Genomic DNA, 19835 nt, shown 5'->3' on the forward strand with positions numbered 1-19835 from the left:
CTGGGGATGGCTCTGAGCCAGGGCTCAAGTTGTTTTGCTTTTTGGCCAGCTTAGGCTGGGAGTGACAGGACTGGAGACAGCCTGACAGTTCAGAGAACATGTGGCTTGGAGGTCACAGTTCCACTAAAGAGTCCTTCCTAGCGCCTTAGCTGGGAATGTGTTCAAGCTATTCCCCCCTCCTGGTATGCTCTCTTCTACTCTGCTCCCCTGTCCTGCACTGCTGGGGGGAGGGCCCTGGCTCTAGCCCCCAGTGTGAGTCCTCCTGGCTCTAGCCCCCCTCCTGTGGGAAGTCTGCCTGAACACTCCTGTTCTGACCAAGCTCTTCACTCCCTGCCCTCAAATTCTCCTAGCACTGCTATAGGCCAGGCTCTGGCGCTGCTGAGATGGTCAGCACCCTGCCAGGTAAGGAGCTTGTGGCTGGGCAGGGGAAACAGACAAACAGATACTATCAGTATAACATAGTAAGAGCTGAGATAGTGGCAGCTTCTATTTACTGAGTGCTTATTATGAGCCACAGTTTGATATACATTACTCATTTGATCTTCACAGAAATATAAGCCCCACAAGTGCTCATTAATCCACTTGACAGCGGAGGAGACGAGGCTTCCGGAGGGCAGCCTGCCCACTTCCCAGGGCGAGAAGCCAGCCTGTCCGGCTCTAAAGCTTTGTTCTCTCCACTGCCTCCTGCCTGGCAGGCTCTGTGAAGCCCAAGGGCCCTGCTCAGCTCTGGGGATGAGGGGATAGGGGTGCTTCGTAGGGGAGACTGCACCTAGTCCACGCTCTGAAAGAGCAGGTGTAGACTGTAGACAGGATGTGCCAGGGCCAGGAGAGCTCACTGGGTTTTTTGGTTTCAATGTTACAGCTGCTTTCTCCCTGGCCCTTTGCTGCTCTTCCTCTTCTCCCCCAGGCCTTTGTCTTTCTCCTGCTTCTTATTTCATTTTCTCTTCCTTCCCTGGACAACCTCACCATGCCCTTGGCTTCAGCTGCCACCTCCCTGACAATGATATGAGCACCTTGCTCCCCTTGGTTAAGCATTACACACCTACTGCCTCCTTGACCTCTCTTGGTTTATGGTGTGACTTGAGGCAAGAACCTGTATCTTTCTGGGCTTTGCATTACTTGACAGATGAGGCTCATAGACTCCTGGCTCAGTCTGATTCCAAACTGAAGCTCCCTGGTCCTGGTGGAAAAGGGGTTGGAGCTGTTGAGGGTCCATTTGCAGAAGACTCTGGAGATGGCAGAAAGATTCTCAGGCTGTGGTTGAGGGAGATTTGGGGGTTCAGGATCTGTCGGGACCCTCTGCTTCCATTGCATGTGGGAAGGTAACCACCAATAAACCTCACATCTTCCACCCACTCACTCCTTCAGGACTTCTGGCATGATGTGGGGAGAGCAGCCTAGACCTCTTCAAGGTCACTGTAGGACAATGTTACGTCTTGCATCAAAGGCTAGTGGCAGTGATGGATGGAGAACTTGGCCTCCCAGAGAGGTGAACACTACAAATAATGTGCCTTTATTCTTCATGTCAGGGACCTAGCTTATCACTTTTGTAGTTGGATAAATCGAGGTCTAGAGAGGTAGAATTATTCTTCTAGGGTCACAAAGCCCAGCGCTCAACGGCAGAGTCAGGATGAGGACTGGTCCTCCGAGAGCGTGCCATGGGAAGATCTGGCTGGCGAGCCAAGACTGGCCACGCCAGGGCAGGTGCACTGAGGGGAGCCCTGGGCAGGGATTCAGAAAGCCTGCTCCTAGCCCTTTGACTCACGCCTGAGCCCTGGGTATGTCACTCTTCTCGTGTGGGCCCTGGGAGAAGAACAAAGGGCAAGATGGCACACAGGGGAGAGAGCATCGGTGGTGGCCTTGCAGCCCACAGAGCTCTGAAAGTTTTGGGGGGCCCTCTGGCATTACCTTGCTGTAAGCCATGGGGCTTGGGGCCAGGGCCATTTTCTCTGCATTCACTTGTCAGTTATTTACCGGGGCAGAGGCACTGAGGAAAGAGGCCTGGGCAGGACATTATCTAATTGGGGTTGATCAAGGAAGTGCTTGCTGGCGGGGGCAGGGGGGGCTGCTTGGGGCCAAATGGTCACCTACTTCCTTGGCAGCCCAGAATCTCTGTTCAGGTCCTCCTGGGCACAGGTGGCATTTGGGGATGTCAGTTCTTTCACGTGGGGCATTGGCTTCTTTAAGCCGCCCACTGTCACAAAATGCCCCCCCACCCCCAATGCTTGGTGGTAGTACAGGTATTCCCTGATTTCCAAAAGTTTGTGTTTTCACCACTTCTATAAAAGTATCTTTTATGAAAGGCCTATATCCATATCTGTTTTTGGTTACCAAAAGGAATCAAAAGATGTTTACTTTTAGGACAAAAGGTACAAAGCAAAAACAGTTCAGTGTTTTACAGCAGCTGTTCCAGAGGTAACCCACCCCCAAATTCCTCCCCTGGAAACTACATAACTACATGGGCTGTGCATGTATCATATCATTCCTGATTTTACTATATGTTAGTGTTATTTCAGGTTTTGTATGTGATTTGGTATGATCGGATAGCTCCGGAGATTATTTTTGGGTCTGGGAAAGCTCAAAATGTTTTCCATGTAAACTAATGGTAATGCTGCCTTCCTGCAGGCCATGCTAGTTTGGGAGAGGGTTAAATGGGATGCTCTACTTTCGGGATAGTGGGGGAAACCTGGGATAGGCAAACCTTTTGACCCACCCCCATTCCTCTTCTGTTCAGAGCCTATGAGTCCATCTGCCTCATGTCCTGCTTGGGAAGCAGGCCACAAGAGGCCTGAGTCTTGTCCTACGGGAGAGCAAGGCACACATTTCCCAGGGGGGAAAATGACTGGGTCTCTTTCCTCTCCCACCTCCCTTCACCTCTCCATATTTACACTGATGGCTGCCATCCAGAAGCAGAGCCCCTCTTGCAGCACCCAGGACCCAGGCTAATAGGGGCCCACCCTGTGGGGGTTTAATCCCTGCTCTGATATCAACTGCTGCTCCAGCTGAGATAACTGCCTTCCCTCTTTGAGCCTCAGTGTGCTCATTCTCAACTATATGAGACAAACGACTCTAAAGAGACCAGAAGACATCACCTAGCCACTCAAGAGGGTGCACACGGCATGCCCCTCCTGCATGCCCAGGATCTGCCATTTTGTCACCTGTCCTCAGAGTGAGCAGCACCAGGGTGCTAGGGACAGGATGGTCTGAATCCCAGCTGTCCACTTACTGACTTTTGTGGTTCTGAGCAAGTTTCTCCCCCTCTCTGGGCCTGTTACCCCATTTATAAAAAGTGGAGCAAAGGAGCCAGGAGGGCTGCACTATCAGGCAGCACACAGCACTGCTCTAGGAGACAGGCAACTGGAAACCAGAACTGCACTTCTGGGACTTCTGCTTCCAGCGGGGCCCCCTTCAGTGTGCCAGGCTGCTCCCTGGGGCCCACTTCAGCTGTACCAGAGGTAAGGATGCACACCTGGGCACTCCTGAACACCCCGAAGCAGGCGATGCATTTAAGGGTGGGGGGCTGCCTTCAAGCAGGTGGAGGCCCAGGCGCCGCACACACAACACAACCCAGCCAGGGGCCCACGTAGCCTGCAGGGAGACAAGGAGGCAGACGCCTGATCTGCACCCCAGGGCCCAAGCATGCCTTCATAACCACGCAGTGGTCGGGTCTGTCGGCTCAAGCTGTCCTGTCCCGTCTGCCAGTGCAGCCCCTGGGTCTTTTAACCTGGGCGGCGCGGGGCCAACTGCGCCGGGGCCATTATGCGGGCGCATGGCCGGCTGCGCCCGGGCGCAGAGCAAACTTAACCTTCATTTGGGAGCGCCCAGCGGCCGGAGCATGCGGCGCAGTCATCGATCGCAGCTAATGGCCTCGTCTAAATGCGGAGCCGCTGCCTCCGCCCCCCGGGTCAGGGCGCCCCCGCCCTCACCCTGTGCACTGTGCAAAATGGTGTTTACCAAAGTCAATATTGGCCCCGGCGCCGCCGCCCGGGGGCACCCGGGAGCCCCTGCTGGCCTGGGAGCCAAGGGCCTTTTCCAAGCTGCCCAGGCCTCATCCTGTCCCAGCTGCCCCTAGGCCTGACCAGTCTCACCTTAGGTTGCCCAAGCCCAGAATCTGGGGTCTCCTGCCTGTCTCTTGCACCCGGACCTTCTGGGTGATGCCTTCTGTGGGGGGAAAGAGCAGGTTTGGCCTGGGAACACCTCATATCCATACCTGGATCCTACCTGTGCATAAATCCTACCCCTTACCTATCTGAGTCCTCAGTGCAGGCATTTTTAACATTTTCCCTCAGGGGGTATTGAAAGGATCACATTAGAGATGGTGCAGGTCAAGTGGCCAGCACGGAACCTGATACCCAGGGAGTCTGGGTGACTGTTCTAGCCTGAGGCAGGAAGGTGTCTGCCCCCTACCCATGCCCTTCCTCATGTGTCTCAACCCGGTTGGGTTCCCTTCCTTGGGACACTGCTGTGCAAGCTGCTGCCAACACCAGCTTATGGTGCACACAGCACAGACACTGGAAGGTTCTCCATCTGGACCTGGGACACACCCTCAGCCCATTAAGTCCTTTACTTTCTTGTCTGTAAATGTGGTGTGATCATTCCTGTTCTCCAGGACGAAAGTGCGTCTGAGCTGAGGCCACTGAGGACCGCACAGCTCACATCAGTGAAAAGCCATACTATGGGGTGTAGCTTCCTGGCTCCAGTTATGCTTTCCATTCTGCAGCCATTAAGTTTTTATATGGCATCATATTAAGTTCCTTTGATAATAAAGCCACCTAGCCTTGTTCGGGTCACCTTTCATTTTTGCTTTGTTGATCTTTGGATTGATAAGAAAAACTTCCATAATTGCAAGTTAGTGATTTCTCTCCTGCTTCCTTTACTCTGTTCCCATCATAGAAAGGAGCTTTTAGGTGAGAGCCTCAGGGACAGCTTAGGGGCTGGTGTCAGAGACAGTGCCAGGCTCTGCTGGGCTGTGCTGGACCCATGACCCTAGCCTGCCACCTGGTGGCCATGGCCATGCTGACAGCCCTGCTCCTAGAAGGGGATCAGGAGTCCTTGGAATTTTGACTCGACTCATCAGATCACAGCATGGTACACTCTTAGGATCCAACAATTTTGGATTCTAGAGATATTGACTATGTGGCACATTAGAGCAACAATAATAGTTATATTCCTTGAAAGCTTCCCCTGTGCCAGCATGCACTACAATGCATGCTTTGTGGGTTATTTCTTTTAATCCTCCCTATTCAATCACGTGGTAGATTTTATTCCTATTATGCAGGCAAGGAAATTCAAATCTGAGTCAAGCAAAAATACACTGTAGCAGCCAGTGGTTTGAAATGTGAACTCCATGTCTCCAGACTCCAGGTCCCCATGGTGTTAACTGCCACATCTCACTACTGAATCTTAATACAGTGCAATGAAAATGTCAAAATTTTAGCATCATAGATGTGTGAGGTGTATTAGAATCTAAAAACTGGAGAATCCAAAGATTTTGGAATCGTGAAATACTGGGAAGAGAAAATCTCCTGCTTGCAGACTTAGGCTGTGGCAGGTGAGGACTGAGTCTCTGGGGCCCCTTCCTTCTGCACATGAGGTCAAGCAGGAAAGGTGCCTCTTGAATGGCCCAACCGCAGAGTGGGAAGTCTGGGCTTCCTGTCTCTCAACCCAGTACTCTTTTCTCCGTGGGTTTCTCAATCACGGCTCTTCCAATCGGGTTCTTTTACAGCCACTGCAATAAAACTGTGGACTTTTGCTCCAGATCAGCACATAAAAATATCCCATGATTTACCTCTTAACTTGAGCTTCTGTTTTACATCTGAAGTCTAAAGTGTAAGCCTCATAAAAGGTAATCATCTAAGGCCTGTTCAAAGAGAAGTCATAAATTGGCCATTTAGCCCAATCAGTCTTTATTGTGCTCCTGCGGGTACCCAACCAATACAAGTCTCTGTCCCAGGAGAGGATGGGGCTGCATAAACCTCAGGCCAGGGCTGGGAACTGCTTGACTCTCCTTTGGGGAAGGGTTCAGGGAATGCTGTGCCAACCCAAGAAACAGTGTCATAGGGCATGTCAAAGTGCAGTAGGTCTATGGGTGTGGCTAAGACAGTGAAAGCAGTGGTGGGATATTTTGGGGGTAGTAATTAATTACTAGGCACTAGACGCTGCTCATTAAGGAAAACACATGGACACATAAAATCCTTGCAATAATTTTAAAAGATTGATATATGGGCAAACTGAGGCACAGAGAGGTTAAGTGGTTTACTTGAAGTCACACAGCAAGTAAATTCTGCAGCTATGATTTGGACCTAAGGCTATGATTTCAAAGCCTTTGTTTTAAAGTGCCAAGACTTACTGCTCTGGAGTTGGGCCTTAAGGGACCATAGCGGCTATTGTGAAGCTGGGGGACCCCTGTGGTGTGTGAATATGTGGGGCTAGAAAGCAAGAAGTGGTACTCTGCCAGTGCCAGGCCTGCCTTTAAAAGGGACAGGTAGGTTCTGCTTCCGTCTCTGATGACCTTGATCTGTCATGAAGTAAGTCTAAACTTTAAACAGGAAAGACTATGCAGTGAGACCCTGAGACTTCGTGAAGGGGGCCCAGCAGAGACCCCCCCTCTCCAGCCATCCTCACCAGAGCACTAGGCATGTGGGTGAATATCTTGCATCCTCCATCCCTGCCAGTTGTTAGTTAAAAGCCACTGATTCCATCCCAGTTCACACTGTATGGAGCAGAATTGCCCAGCCAAGACCTGCCTGAAACCTTTGAAACCAAGAACTATAATGAAATGATTGTTGATTTAACTCATTAAATTTGGGATCAAATGTATACAGCACTAGATAACAGATAAATTAAATATTTTAAAATATTTAATAAGCTATTAAAACCAAGTTTTTTTAGATTCTTTTTAAATTTTTTAAAGATTTATTTGTTTATTTATTTATTTATACAAGCACTGGGTACAGTCAGAAGCACAGGAGGGTGAGAGAATTCACCAGGGTCAGAGTGGAGAGCAGAACAGGCAGACTGATGACATACACTGCTGAGGGGAGCAGCGGGCGGCAGGAGAGGTCTGCGCGCCATGTGGGACCCTCCTCCGGTGGCCGGGGAGCAGGCAGGGATCGAACCGGCGCTGCAGAGGCTGCGGGCAGCTTTGCAACCCAGTGCTCAAACGCTGCGCCACCGGGGAGGCCCTTTTTTAGATTCTTAAACCATGTTGTAAACTGATGTAAGCACATTGCATAGTTTATGCTGCATAAAAATTTTAAAATATACTTTTGACCCCTCCAAACTCATGACCCACATATAAAACCTATAGGAAACAATTATAAAAACTTGACTATGTTGACACTGATTCTTATCATAAAACCATGGGTCTCATGGGTTAATTTATTTCTTCATTATTTCTGTACTTTTATGCCTTCTTAGTTTTTAGATATTTATTTTGATACCTAGCTAATATTTCAATGTCTTTGCAAATTGAAAAGTAACACTCAGACTAGGATCCAGTTTACCTATTGTCAGATGCTTTTTATTTTTTAATTGTGGTAACATTGATTTACTATACAACATCAGCTTCATAAGTTTAGCTTCATGCCTCAACAATCACCACCACCATGCCCAATGCCAAAGGTCTAGTTGCCATTCACCATCATCCAGTCACCCTCTCCCGCCAGTTCCCCTTACCTCACCACCTTCCCCTCTGGTAGCTACCATTTTGTCATCAGAATCAAAGGTTTTGTTTTGTTCTTTTGATTTGTTTCTTTATATTCCACATACAAGGGAAATCATACAGTATGTCTTTTTCTGTCTGACTTATTTCCTCTTAGCATAATCACCCCAAGGTCCAACCATGTTGTTGCAAATGACAAGATTTCATCCTTTTTTTTTTATAGCCAAGTAATATTCTATTTGTGCATACACCACATCTCTATCCAGTCATCTATCAAAGGACACTTAGGTTGTTTACATAGCTCAGTTACTGTGAATAAAGCTGCAATGAACATAGGGGTGCATTTATCTTTTCAAATGAGTGTCTTTTGGCTATAAGTGGACTTATTGGCTCATATGGTAGTTCTATTTTTTTTTTTTTTTTTTTTTTTTGAGGAGCATTCATACTGTTTTCCATAGTGGCTGGCATTTGATTCTTGAGTAGATGTGGAATGTGGTTGCTCCTCCCCAGGGTTTCCAAAAAGAGCCTCTGGTCAGTAGCTTGGGCTGTCTTATTTTTTCACTTAATCTTGTTATATCAGTAAGATTTTTAAGCCTGGGCCTCACGTAGTCCTCACTTTTATTGCAACCTGGTGCATCCCCCCCAAAGTTTGTACATTGCAAGTCTCACTTCTGCTCTTTGACTGTCATTTAACACTTCTAGATGCCCTCTGTTCTTATCAGTGGGGTCATTTAGAGGCTTCACAGGATGTGAGGGGTCGGGTCTGCGTTTTGTTTTCTCTCCAAAAGATTCAGCTAAACATGAGGGTAGGACGCCGCGGGCAGGAAACTCCTTGTCTCAGTTCTTTGGGTGGGACTGGCTCCTTGGGGGCTCTTTTACCTGTTGGTGGCGGTTGAGATCTGCCTCTTCAGCTCTCAACGTAATTTCTACCTGTTTTCTTGCCTTCTTGGCTTACTCGGGGCTCCCTGAGGTTTTTCTGTCCTGTTTATCTAGTTAGAACCAGATACATGACAGTGCCTTATCAAGACGTTTACTAGAAAAAATAAAATAACCATATGTAAACATTCCCTACCTATTTAAATAATACAAAAGAACAGGCCTATTACATTTGCCTTTTAATTGCAACCACATTTTGTATACTTCACTTTTTTTTTGAGGGTGATGAATTCACAGCCTTTCATTTACTTACCTGATTCTAATAAGTCCCATTTTCCCTCTCCACCTTGCTTTTCATTTTTGATGTTCAGATGATCACAGCTCTGCCAGTGCAAAGTGCTTTAAGTGACCCTTTGTCTTTTTAATACTACAATGATGATACTGGGATGTGAAACGTGATTTTAGCGAAGGTTTAATTTGCATTTCTCTCCCAATAATTGGATATCTTTTAATATGTTTAAAAATTATTTGTATTTTACTTTCTCTGAATTATTTGTTTTATATCCTTTGCTTATTTTAGAGTATGAGGAGGTAGTGTTGATCTCTTTGATTTTCCAAGTTATATTTCAAAGGAAATTTACTTTATTGGCTGTGATGAGTTGAAAATATTTCCCTCATTTTCCTTCAACTTTACATATGGATATTTTTGCATGCTTACTTTTCCTTAAGCACTTTCACATTTTGTCATGTGATGTCACTTTCACATCTTATTTCTGTTGGGTGTTTTTGCCATGATAAGATCTCTATTTCTGTGTAGTTAAATTCATCACTTTCTTTCGTATCTTCTCAGTTGTATCATTTAGAAAGGTCATCCCTGTCCCAAGATGATTAAAATCATACTACTTTTGTGCTTCTTATAGTACTTTTAGTTTCTACATTTAAATCTTTGATCCATTTGGAATTTATCCTGCGAAGCAGCTTTCTCTCTGCTGCCTCTGCTGTGTTCCTGGAGCCAGCGGTGCCCTGGGGCTGGGATGTGTTCCCTGCTGCGGAGATCACCCAGGAGGCTCTGGCTGGTCATCTGGGTGACAGGTGGACTGACTGTCTCTCTCAGCCTCAGGACCTGAGAACCCTCTGTCTATGCAGAGACCCCCCCACCCCCCCCAGTCTCTGATGAGTAGCTTTATACACAACTCAGTACTATTTGACCCATATTTATTGTGTTTTTCTTCTCTGACTATCTTGGTAATTTGGGGGTTTATTCCAATATATTATAAATAAAAAACCAAGTGCTTTACAAATACTTTAGAAAATTAAAAAAAAAGGGGAGAAATGGGGATGTCCCAGAATGACCACTAAGAATATTTGAGCATCTTCTCGCCTACTCTCCCCCACATGTGTCTCTATTTTACGTAGTTGAGATCACACTTCCACTCAAGCTGTAACCTCCCTCTCGCCCCCAGATAGCCACGTGTATGTCCCATGATGGGGCACAGCACTGGCTGTTTATGCTGGGTGGCTGAGCACTGGCCAGACAAGGAGGGCACCGTCCTTGCCTTGGCCAGTCTGGCTGGGCAGGTGGTAGTGTCTGCACCTCTGCCGTCACACACACTGACGCATGGAGAATGCTCGAGCATCAAACTGCACAGACGGGTGAACAATTTTGAAGGCCCTGTCCCAAGCATGGTAGCGGAGAGGAAGGCTCAGTGGCAGGCTCGCTGAAATCACACGGCTCTCAACGGTGCCATGAGCCCCGTCGGCAGAGAAGCCCGCACAGGCCTCAGGCGGAGTTGCTGCTCATGAACTATTTGTGAAATGTCCTGTCAGCTGAAGGTACAGCTAATGCTGAGTAGGAGCTGGGAGAGGGAAGCGACAGCTGAGATGAAATGTTAGTGGCAGATACCGCTTGGAAGCATGTCCACACCTCCCTGTGAAGTGTCGTTTTCAGTCTCAAAGTTTGCACTGGGCACTTTGGAAGCTGAAGAACTGGCGATGTCCTAAAGCAATCTCCTGCTTTAGGAGAATGAGGGCGCGGACCCAAAGCTCTCCGGGAGCGCAGGGAATAGTGGCCCAGGCACAGGGGGGCTGCCTGGGGCTCTGCAGCTCTCTGAGGTCGCGCGGCTCCGGAACAGACTCTAGATGGTGCTGTGGCTGCAAAAGTTTTGGGCTGAGGAATTTTGGCAATGCTCTCGGGACCTGGGAGGGAGAAAGGAAGAGAGGGAAGAAGAGGAACAGTGGACTGGAGAGAAGGTGAGCCGGGGAAGGAGGGATGGGGGAGACTGAGGACTCCTTCCTCCACCCAACAAGCATCCGCGGAGGTCTGTCTTTGTTACTGTGTAGACAGTGGGGACAAAATGGTGGGCCAAGCAGCTACATCTCCTTGTTGCACAGAAAAAGGGAGCGTGACCAGCTTGACTTACTCCACATATGAGTGAACAGTGGTGCCCTGAAGATGCAAAGAGAATCACCTCGAAGGTGATCTGGTTTTGAGGGAGGGGAGGGTTGTCAGAAATGATTGCCCAGTGGAAGGCCCTTGAGGTGGGAGGTAGCTAAGAGTGAAGGAGGGGAGAGGGGCTCCAGGAGACAGGGCATGCTTGAGGAATTAGGAGAATCATGGCCAAAGCAGAGGGGAGAGGGGAGGTGAGCGAGGAGGCTGGAAGGGGGTTCGGGGCCTGTGCACACACAGCACCTTATTCCCTCCAGAGATGTGTATCTTTGTCCTAAGAGCATGGAAAGGGGTTGAAAGGTGCAGTGCAAGGCAAGGGACCTGCTCAGCATTGTTTTGGGGCTCACTCTCGTTTAAGTGTAGAAATGGATTGAGAAGGGTGGAGAGATACAAGGAGACTGGCTTGGAGTTTATGCAGTAATCAGTTGAGTTGCTTCAGCCAAGCAGTGGGCATGGAGGAGAATGGATGAATCCAAAATACTGAGAGTGAAGTTGTCACAACGTGGGGGGTGGGTAAGATGATCCTCACTGCTAGGCCCTGCCATGGGCACCTGACAGGGGAATGTGGTGCCTTCAGTGAGACAGTGAGTCCTGGAAGATGACCAAGGATGTGTTTGATTTGAGACTTTTGTCGGGCCAACCATGCTCTCCTCCTGGGCTGTGTATCTTGGTTCATGAAGAACGAAGAAAAGCTGCCTCTGATTCGGCCTCTGCCCTCATAAGGAAGGAGAGTGACTTACCTATTTGTACAGTGACAATGGCCAGGGGTGCCCCTGCCATCTGCCCTTTCTTGAGGGGCTCTGCCTGCCTGCAGGGTTGATATGTTCTCTCTACTCCCTCTTTGATGTGGAAAGCACTTGGGGGAGGTCCCATCTGCCTCTAGGGGTTATCTGGAGTCAAACCCTTCTTGCTCCCATTATTATGGTTCAGTGGGTATAAGATATGATTCTGCAGAATTGTTTGCTCAGCTCACCCAAATTCTCCCCTGGGTGGAACACCCCCAGGGACTGCAGTTGGGGATGAGTTTTGGGAATCAGGCTTGGGAATAGGGATCCAAGCAGCATTTCCCATTCAAACTCCCTGGTACTAAAACTGCCATTTTTATCTGCATTTCCGTGTTCCATGTCTTTGAGAATGGAGGAGAGGTGCCCACCTCCCGGTGCAGAGGTGAAGCAGCCTGGAGTGCAGAGAGGAAGGGCCAAAGATCAATGTGGGCTGGAGAGAAGAGGCCCTTCGACTGAGCCTCGGGGAGCATTGAGCTTTGGTAGAGGAGGATGATCTTGCAACGCAGACAAAGCAGGAAGAGTAGAGGGAAAGTCAGGAAGAGGTGATGTCACTGAAGCCTGAAGAGGCTATTTCAAGGAAGGTGTGGTCCCCGAGGCACGTGTCTAAGTAACAGAGGGGCATTGGTCCCCTGCCCTCCGGGGGACCCAGGGTGGAATACTGACATGGGGTAGGTCTACTTTTCTTGCCAGCCACCCCCGCCTGCCGCCATGGCCTTGCTAGTTGTCTCCTTGCTTTGATGAGGTCCGTTCCCATCATTCTCCCAAGAAGTCTGCAGGCTATCTCCTGTGGGACTTGGTTTTTCCCTTGGTTTTTCCTTGCCGCTGGGACTTGGTTTTTCTCTCTGTTAAAGAGGACAACGATACCTCCTTTCTAGGTTTGTGGGGATATTAGAACGAGGCCCTCCGAAGAAGCACATAGCACAGAGCCTGGTATAGTGGAAGGAGGCACCCCACCCCCCAGCCACCTCCTGCTCCCCTTCCCCAGGCTGCTCTTGGACTCATCTCTCCATCACTCACTAGCATGAAGTTTGGGCCTCAGTTTTCACATCTGTAAATCACCACCATCAACATGTTTGTTGATGTCCCACTAGCCCAACCTTCTGAGGCAGGACCTGTGCAGGACTCACCTGCTTAGCAGACTGAGAGCTCCCGGCAGGGCCAAGTTGCCGAGGGACAAAGTCAGTGTGCGTCTTCATGGTGATGGTTACTGTTCCTGTCATTGTAACTCAGAACGAAGCTCTCAACAGTGCAAATGTGAGTGGCAGTCCATGGTTAAGAAGCCCTGCTGCTCCTTTTCACTCAGCCAGAGAGGATGTTCTCTTTTCAGATTTGGTCATATCGCGAGGAGCATGTAGCATTGCTTTTCTGTGGGTCTTTGGGGTTCAGCCAGCGGTGGACACAACATTTATGTGAACCTGGCCAGTGGGTCAGCCCCTGAATTGGGATTGGAGGCCAGGCCTCCAGTCTACCTGAGTAATGCACACTTTATTAAAATATGTAACCTAATTTCACCGCAAAAACATTTTTCAGCATTTATGCCACAAATATATCTTGAGTGAGAGTGGGCTCTGAGCTGAGCAGGAGATGGGGATGTGTGGGTGCAGACAGTGTCAGCCATAGGAGCTGATATCTAGTCCTGATGAGTGGAGACATCGGGCTTGTGAAGGACCTCTGCAAGGTCAAGTAGTGACAGTGACATGAGGAAAGCTACTATAGGATAAAGAGTAGAGCGAATCCTAGGCATTATTTGTATGGTGTGACCAGGGAAGATCTCTCCAAGGAGGTGACATTTTATTTTTTGGATTTATTTGAAAATACACTTTTTATTGTAGTACTATTGGCTTACATCTCTGTTAGTGTTTTGGAGGTATAGGATTTCTTCCTGCAGGTGTAGTCTCTGTAGCATACAGACCACCAAGGTACCCACAGTCCTCCACTGTGGTCCATTTTTCTCCCCATCCCCTCACCCCCACTCTCCACCCTCCTGGAAGCCTCAGTTCCATGATCAGCTTTCAAAGGTTGATTTTAAAGTTTGTCTTTCTCTGACCCTTTGTTTGGCTTCTCTATCTTCCACATATAAGTGAAACCATCCGGTATTTATCTTTCTCCTTCTGGCTTATTTCACTTAGCATTATGCCGAGAAGGTGACATTTAAGCAGAAATGTGAAGGGAGTGAGAAGTCAGCAAAGATCTGGGGAAGAGCCTTCTGGGCAGCAGGAAGGGCAAGTGCAACATCCAAACACTGAAAGAGGCTGGGGATGCCCAGGAGTGAGTGGAGCGCAGTAGCGTTGGTGCAGAGTAAGCAAGAAATGGGTGGGGAATGAATTGGAGGCGCCTGGATCTGGGCCACGGTCAGCAAGCCTGATGGGAAAGCGCTGGGAGTTTTGAGCCAGGGACTACCATGAACGTACTTATATTTCAAAGAATCCCTTGGCCTTGTGCAGTATAGATTGGGATGAGCCACAACAGGAGAGATACTTGGGAGGCTGGAGGGACGAGGTTGGCCCGGCCCAGGGTAGTAGCCGGGGTGCCAGGCCCATTCCTGTGTGTGATGGTAGAAGTTGCAGGAAGGAAGAGATGATGGATGAGAGAGCAGTCAAGTTCACCTCCATACTGCCTTCTCTGAAGGACTAAGGCAATGGGGGCACCATTTACTGAAGGGAATACTGGGGGAGGAGCAGATTTGGTTTTGAACATGGTAACTTGGAGATCCTCCTGTCATCCAAGTGCAGAGGCCCTGGCAGCAGCTGGATGTCAGTGAGAGGTTGGGCTGAATGAAGCACAGCTTTGGAACATATCACAGTACAGTTAGAGCCGTGGGGCTGACCGAGGTCACCAGGGGATGGGTGTGGACAGAGGAGATGTCCTGAACCACTAAATACCTGGCTCCCTAGAGGTGGGATTACATAAGTCACACTACTTGAGCAACGAGTGTAGTGTGATGGGCCAAAGAGACAAGGAACCTGCCTGGCACTCTGGGAAGGATGGAGTTATGCTGGGGGCTGAGAGTAGGCCCGAGGTGGACAGGGCAAAGCCCCAGGCTTAAAAGGAAGGGGATGGGACAAGGGCTGGGGCAGGGAGGAGCTAGCATCTGGCTTAGGGTAGTGGAAAAAGCACAGATTTTTGAATCTTAGGGAATTTCATTTTCATCCTGCAGCCATTTCCTAGCTGAGTAGTCTGGGGAAAGGCCCGTCACCTTTCCAACCCCCATGCCCGCATCTGTCCAACAGGGCGGGTAGTGTTGACTCCCAGGACCTTCAGGAAGCACAGGACCCTGCACAGGAAAGCTGGGAAAACTGGGGTCTTGAGCGAGTGGGTATTGATTTGAGGTTTGATACAGGCCTTTTCCACGAGAGATAGGAGCTGGAGGGTCACATTTATAAATATGGATCTTACTTCAAACCAAAGAAAAGCCACTTTCAAGTCTCATATGGAAAGCCCTTTGATCAAATGGTTCGCCAAGTGGTGGGGCCTGCTTGGTGAGGCTTGCTTCTTTGGACCCCAGAATTTCTGGACTTGAATGGTCTACCCGGTTCAGTCATCCACACAACAAAATCTGCAGGCTTCTTACTTTTAACTTTTTAAAATAACTTGAATTTTCATTTTGGGAATATTTGCATTCTCTACCCTGGAATGAAAATTGCCCACAACTATGTGGTAACATAACCACACTGGATTGAATGGTTCTTAGGGGCTACATCCTTGGAAACGGCCTCCTGTGCCCCCTGACATGGATGGTGAGCTTGAGTGCCAGGGCGCAACCTCAGTGATGCTCCGGTTTGGATTCTTTCTCACCCTGACCTGCCTGATGCCACTCGTGTGGCCGACTCCACAGACTATTTTCCAAATGCAACCTGGGCCTGGGCCCAGTAATACTGAGGGAAGGCAAAAGAGGAAACAATCTTAATTCCCCTCCCCAAATCCTCCTGTCAAGTGGTCATGGGATCCTTCTTGAATGACCTCTTGTGTAGATCCAGTGGCTTTCCTGTCACCATCAAGTATTAGAAGAGACACTTTCAGTGCATTAAAAGCTCTCTGCTGATCAATCTAAATTTCTCATCAAATTCAAAATGTTTGTTTGCCCCTACAGCCTCTTTCCAGAGCCAGAAGCAGCCTCCAGCAAGGAAAGGCTGGGTGGGAGATGAGATGAAGGGAAAGAGGACAGACATAGCACCCTTTGTGTGACAGATGTCTAAATTCTGGCCTGTCTTTGGTTGAAGGTTGAGGTTTTTTAGGGCCACTGTGCTCTCCCTGGTGTGGGCAAAGCCTCCCTGCCCGGCACCTTCCAGTTCCCCTGCAGTTCTGGCTCCGAGGCACTCATGGCCTTGCCCTCTCAAGCCTCTGTTGTTTGGTAGAAAGGGTGGTGGAGGGGGTGAGAGCCAGTGTTGCTATCCTTCACCAAGTCCTGCCGGGGTGGTCTGGCTTCCTTCTTCTGGATTGGAACACACAGATTTTAGCTTTGGAGTCTCTGCAGACACTAGGAAAGGTTCCAAGAAACATCCTGTTATACAAGATGTTGGTTCCTTTATCTCAAATGCTCAACTTTTATCTTAAGTATAGAAAAGTGCTTAAGTGCGCTAGTGCTGGAGTTTGACATTGGCTAGGTGAACATGGGCAAATTATCTATGCTACCAGAACCTTCTTTTCCTCATCCATAAAGCAGGGATGAGGTGTTTAAGATTGAGGTGCTCTTAACAGGCCATGGGGCACATAGCAAGCCCTCAATAAATGGAAGCAATTACCTACGCATTTTTGATGGTCTTTCTTCCTCCAGTCCAGACTAGATGTCAGTTTTTTTTTTTTTTTTTGCTAATCAAGCATGTCTCCCACCTGCCATTTGCTTGTCCTGCAGAACTCTTATGTCTATCGTGTGAGGATAAATGAGAATGATATTCAATGACCTAGAAGGATAGATATTATCATTCCCATTTGCAGATAACAAACCAAGATCAGAGTCTGAGTCTCTTGCGCAGGGTCAAATAGCTTGAAAATAGAATTGGGATTCCATCCACGTCTGTCTGATTCCGGGGCCTACATGCACTCTGTCGCTCACTGTGCATCCCTAACCTGCTCTAAGTCCTGCCGTTCATGTAGGGTTCTTCTGCACGACATGGACATAATAGGACATCCCTTTGAGTGAAGTCACTTACTCCTTGGAGTCCACCCTGGAAATGGATCCCCCACTGTTCAGTATAATGACATTTCCTGTGTTTCATAATAGTAAATCCCCACAGCAGCTGCTTAGAGGTAGTGCTGACTCCATCTACTTCCTGTCTGCTATTATTTAAGTTCCTTATCTATAAAGCAGGGATGAGGTGTTTAAAACTGAGTTGCTCTTAACAGGCCACAGGGCACATAGCAAGCCCTCAATAAATGGAAGCATCCAGTTAGTATTGATTTGACATCTGCCTGGTGTTTATCACTGGATTAGTCACAAACAGGAAGATGGTTTCTGATGTTAACCCTAGAATCTACTTTGAGAGATAAGACATGTAGAAAAATTGCCAGCATTGCCAAGATCTACATGGTTGACACCTGTGAAGGGGTAGCTGGGTAGGGGTGTTAGTACTCACGAGCTCAAAGGCAAAAAGAGTCTGACTGGGGGGCTGGGGGAGGAGTGGAGCCTGGGAGAAGAGGTATCAGAGGTTGCTTGGAAAGTCTGCGACCGGTGCTGAGCCTTGAAGGCTGGGTAGAACTTGGATAGGTGAAGGTGAGGAAGACACATTTAGTATGTTTGCAGCAAAGAGTGAGAAGGGGCTCAGAGGGCAGGAACCAGCATGGGTGCAGGGATGTTTTTCCAAAGAAACTTCTCTTTTACAATCTTGAGCCTCTTTGCTCGGGGGATTTTTCTACCCCATCCATCTGTTTGCAGTCAGCTTCAGGTTTGCTTTGAGATTCAGAAACTGAAAGGGAAGGGCTGTATTGGAGCCAGAGCAGCGGGCTGGGCAGCTGTCTCTGAGAAGGAGGCAGGGAGCATAAACCATGGAGCATAAACCAGCAAGCGGCCAGAGAGTCTTGGGCTCATGCTTGTTGCTCTTTGCAATATATCACACTACTTCCCTACCCTGGCAAAGGTGCTACTCAATTTTGGAAAATCAGACCAAAAAGCCTGGAGTACAAAGTAGAACGAAAGTGCTTCCGCTCCTCGGGGCTGGTGTGACATCTCGGGACTTTTTGCTTCTCATAGTTAAGAGAAACATGTAGAGGAACTCAACCCTTTCAGGCCTAATGTCTCACTTTAGTATAATGCCTCTTCCTATACTAAAAATGGAATTTATGTATAACACACCTACTAATATGATTTAGAACTAATGCCCTAGCCCTCAGTGAAAGAGGACCAATGGGAAATGGCTTCTGATAAAGCCATTTGGATTTGGAGGTCAGCCTGGAGCACAGCCATTCCGCTGTCACTGCGCGGGGGTCACAAGCACCCTGTCTGCTGAACTACCGTGAATGTGGCAGCGGAAATGCAGAGGTGCAGGGGGCTGCTTGATACCTCAAATACACAAGGCAGTGCTGTCTGGAAGGGACTTTCAGAAGTGGTGTATGACTCTTGGTAGAATTTATAACAAAACCAAGTACCTTCTCTCAATTACAACGAGGCAATCACATGCCTGCAAGATGCCAGGGGATACTCAAACTTTGCAAAGTTCCCCCAAACTTGGAGTTTACATAAGTGGTTCTAGACTCAGATAATCACAAATGATTTTTCCTTCCCCTAATGACTGTCTGGCAAGAGCTGCAAGAATGATGCGTGAGGGGGTGATGGGCATTTGAGTGCAGCTCTTCACAGGACACCGTGTCTCTGGCCCATAAACATGCTGCCCCCACCCCAAGTAGGAGAAAGTAAAAAATCTTCCCCCCCCCCACAGATTTCCCAAGACCTCTGATTGGAGGGGGTTTGGTTTAGCAGCCACACATGTTGTGGGGAGGGTCACCTGCAGGGTTCCCAGAGGTTTGCATTTCTTCCAGTTTTGCTTTCAGTGAACAAAATTTACTTCTCTCAGGCAGTGCTTAGTCTTCAGACCTAATGTTAATGAGAGATGTTAGTCTCAGGTCCTCTATGTTAAAGACTGTTCACCCCAAGAATGCAGAGATGAGACATGGTGTTTGCATAGATGGGCTCTAGTATCTTTTCACTATCATTTAGATTAGAAAACCATGCCCTAAGGCTGGTTGTATATGAAACCTTGACTGGGACTTCAGAAGAGGTGAAAAGAGTCTGGGGGAACCAAGGTGATTTCTCTAAGATAGAATTAAACTGCGCCATAGAGAACAGGAAGAAAAATTCCAGGTAAAAATAGAGAGCAGGTAATTGATGGCAGAGGGGTCGCTGGGAGCTGATACCTGGAGTCAGGAAATTGGAGTTCTGTTCAGGGAACTCCAAGTAGTGCTACCAGGAAGGAGGTATATGGCTGGATTGCTTAGCTGGGAATTTCAGCCAATCTGGCTGAGAACCTGGAAGTAGGATTGATGGGGAAGGAAAGAGGAAGCAAAGGGGCATTTCATATCAACTCTACCTCCTTGAGGAAGGTCCCTGCCTTGGGAAACCTCACCTATTGCAAGGTTGTGACTTAATTCCTGTGTCCCCTGGGATGGCAGGCAGGACTGAATTGTCTAGTTGGAAGCACGTGATGAGCCCTGGTGTAGGTGCTCAATTATTTCTTGAATGGATGAAGATTGAATGAATCTACACATGATCAGCTCTGAGCACAGGGCTTGCCCCCTGCAGACTCAGGTCTGGGGAGTGGAAAGTTTCTGAAGTCAAGGTGAACTGGACTCTGACCCAGTGCCCTGTTCCCAGCTGAAGAGGTGTGTGGGAGTCAGGAAACCCCTGCTCCGCCTCTACGTGCCAAGAAGTCTCCTCTTCTTGGTGGCCCCCTTATCTGTTCCAGGAGGGGCCTGAGCCCAAAGGCCAGTCAGGTCCTGTCTGGCTGCCGCATTGAAACCTTGCTCCTACAGGTCACCTGTTCAGAGCTGAGTTAGCCCAAGCAGCACTGCCCCCCTGGTGGCAGCTGCCAGGTGGCAGGGAGCCTTGGGTATCCTCCAAGTCCAAGCTTCCCCA

This window comes from Talpa occidentalis, unplaced genomic scaffold (genome assembly GCF_014898055.3).
Source record: "Talpa occidentalis isolate TD23 unplaced genomic scaffold, MPIMG_talOcc4v2.1 talOcc4.9, whole genome shotgun sequence".
NCBI lineage: Eukaryota > Metazoa > Chordata > Mammalia > Eulipotyphla > Talpidae > Talpa > Talpa occidentalis.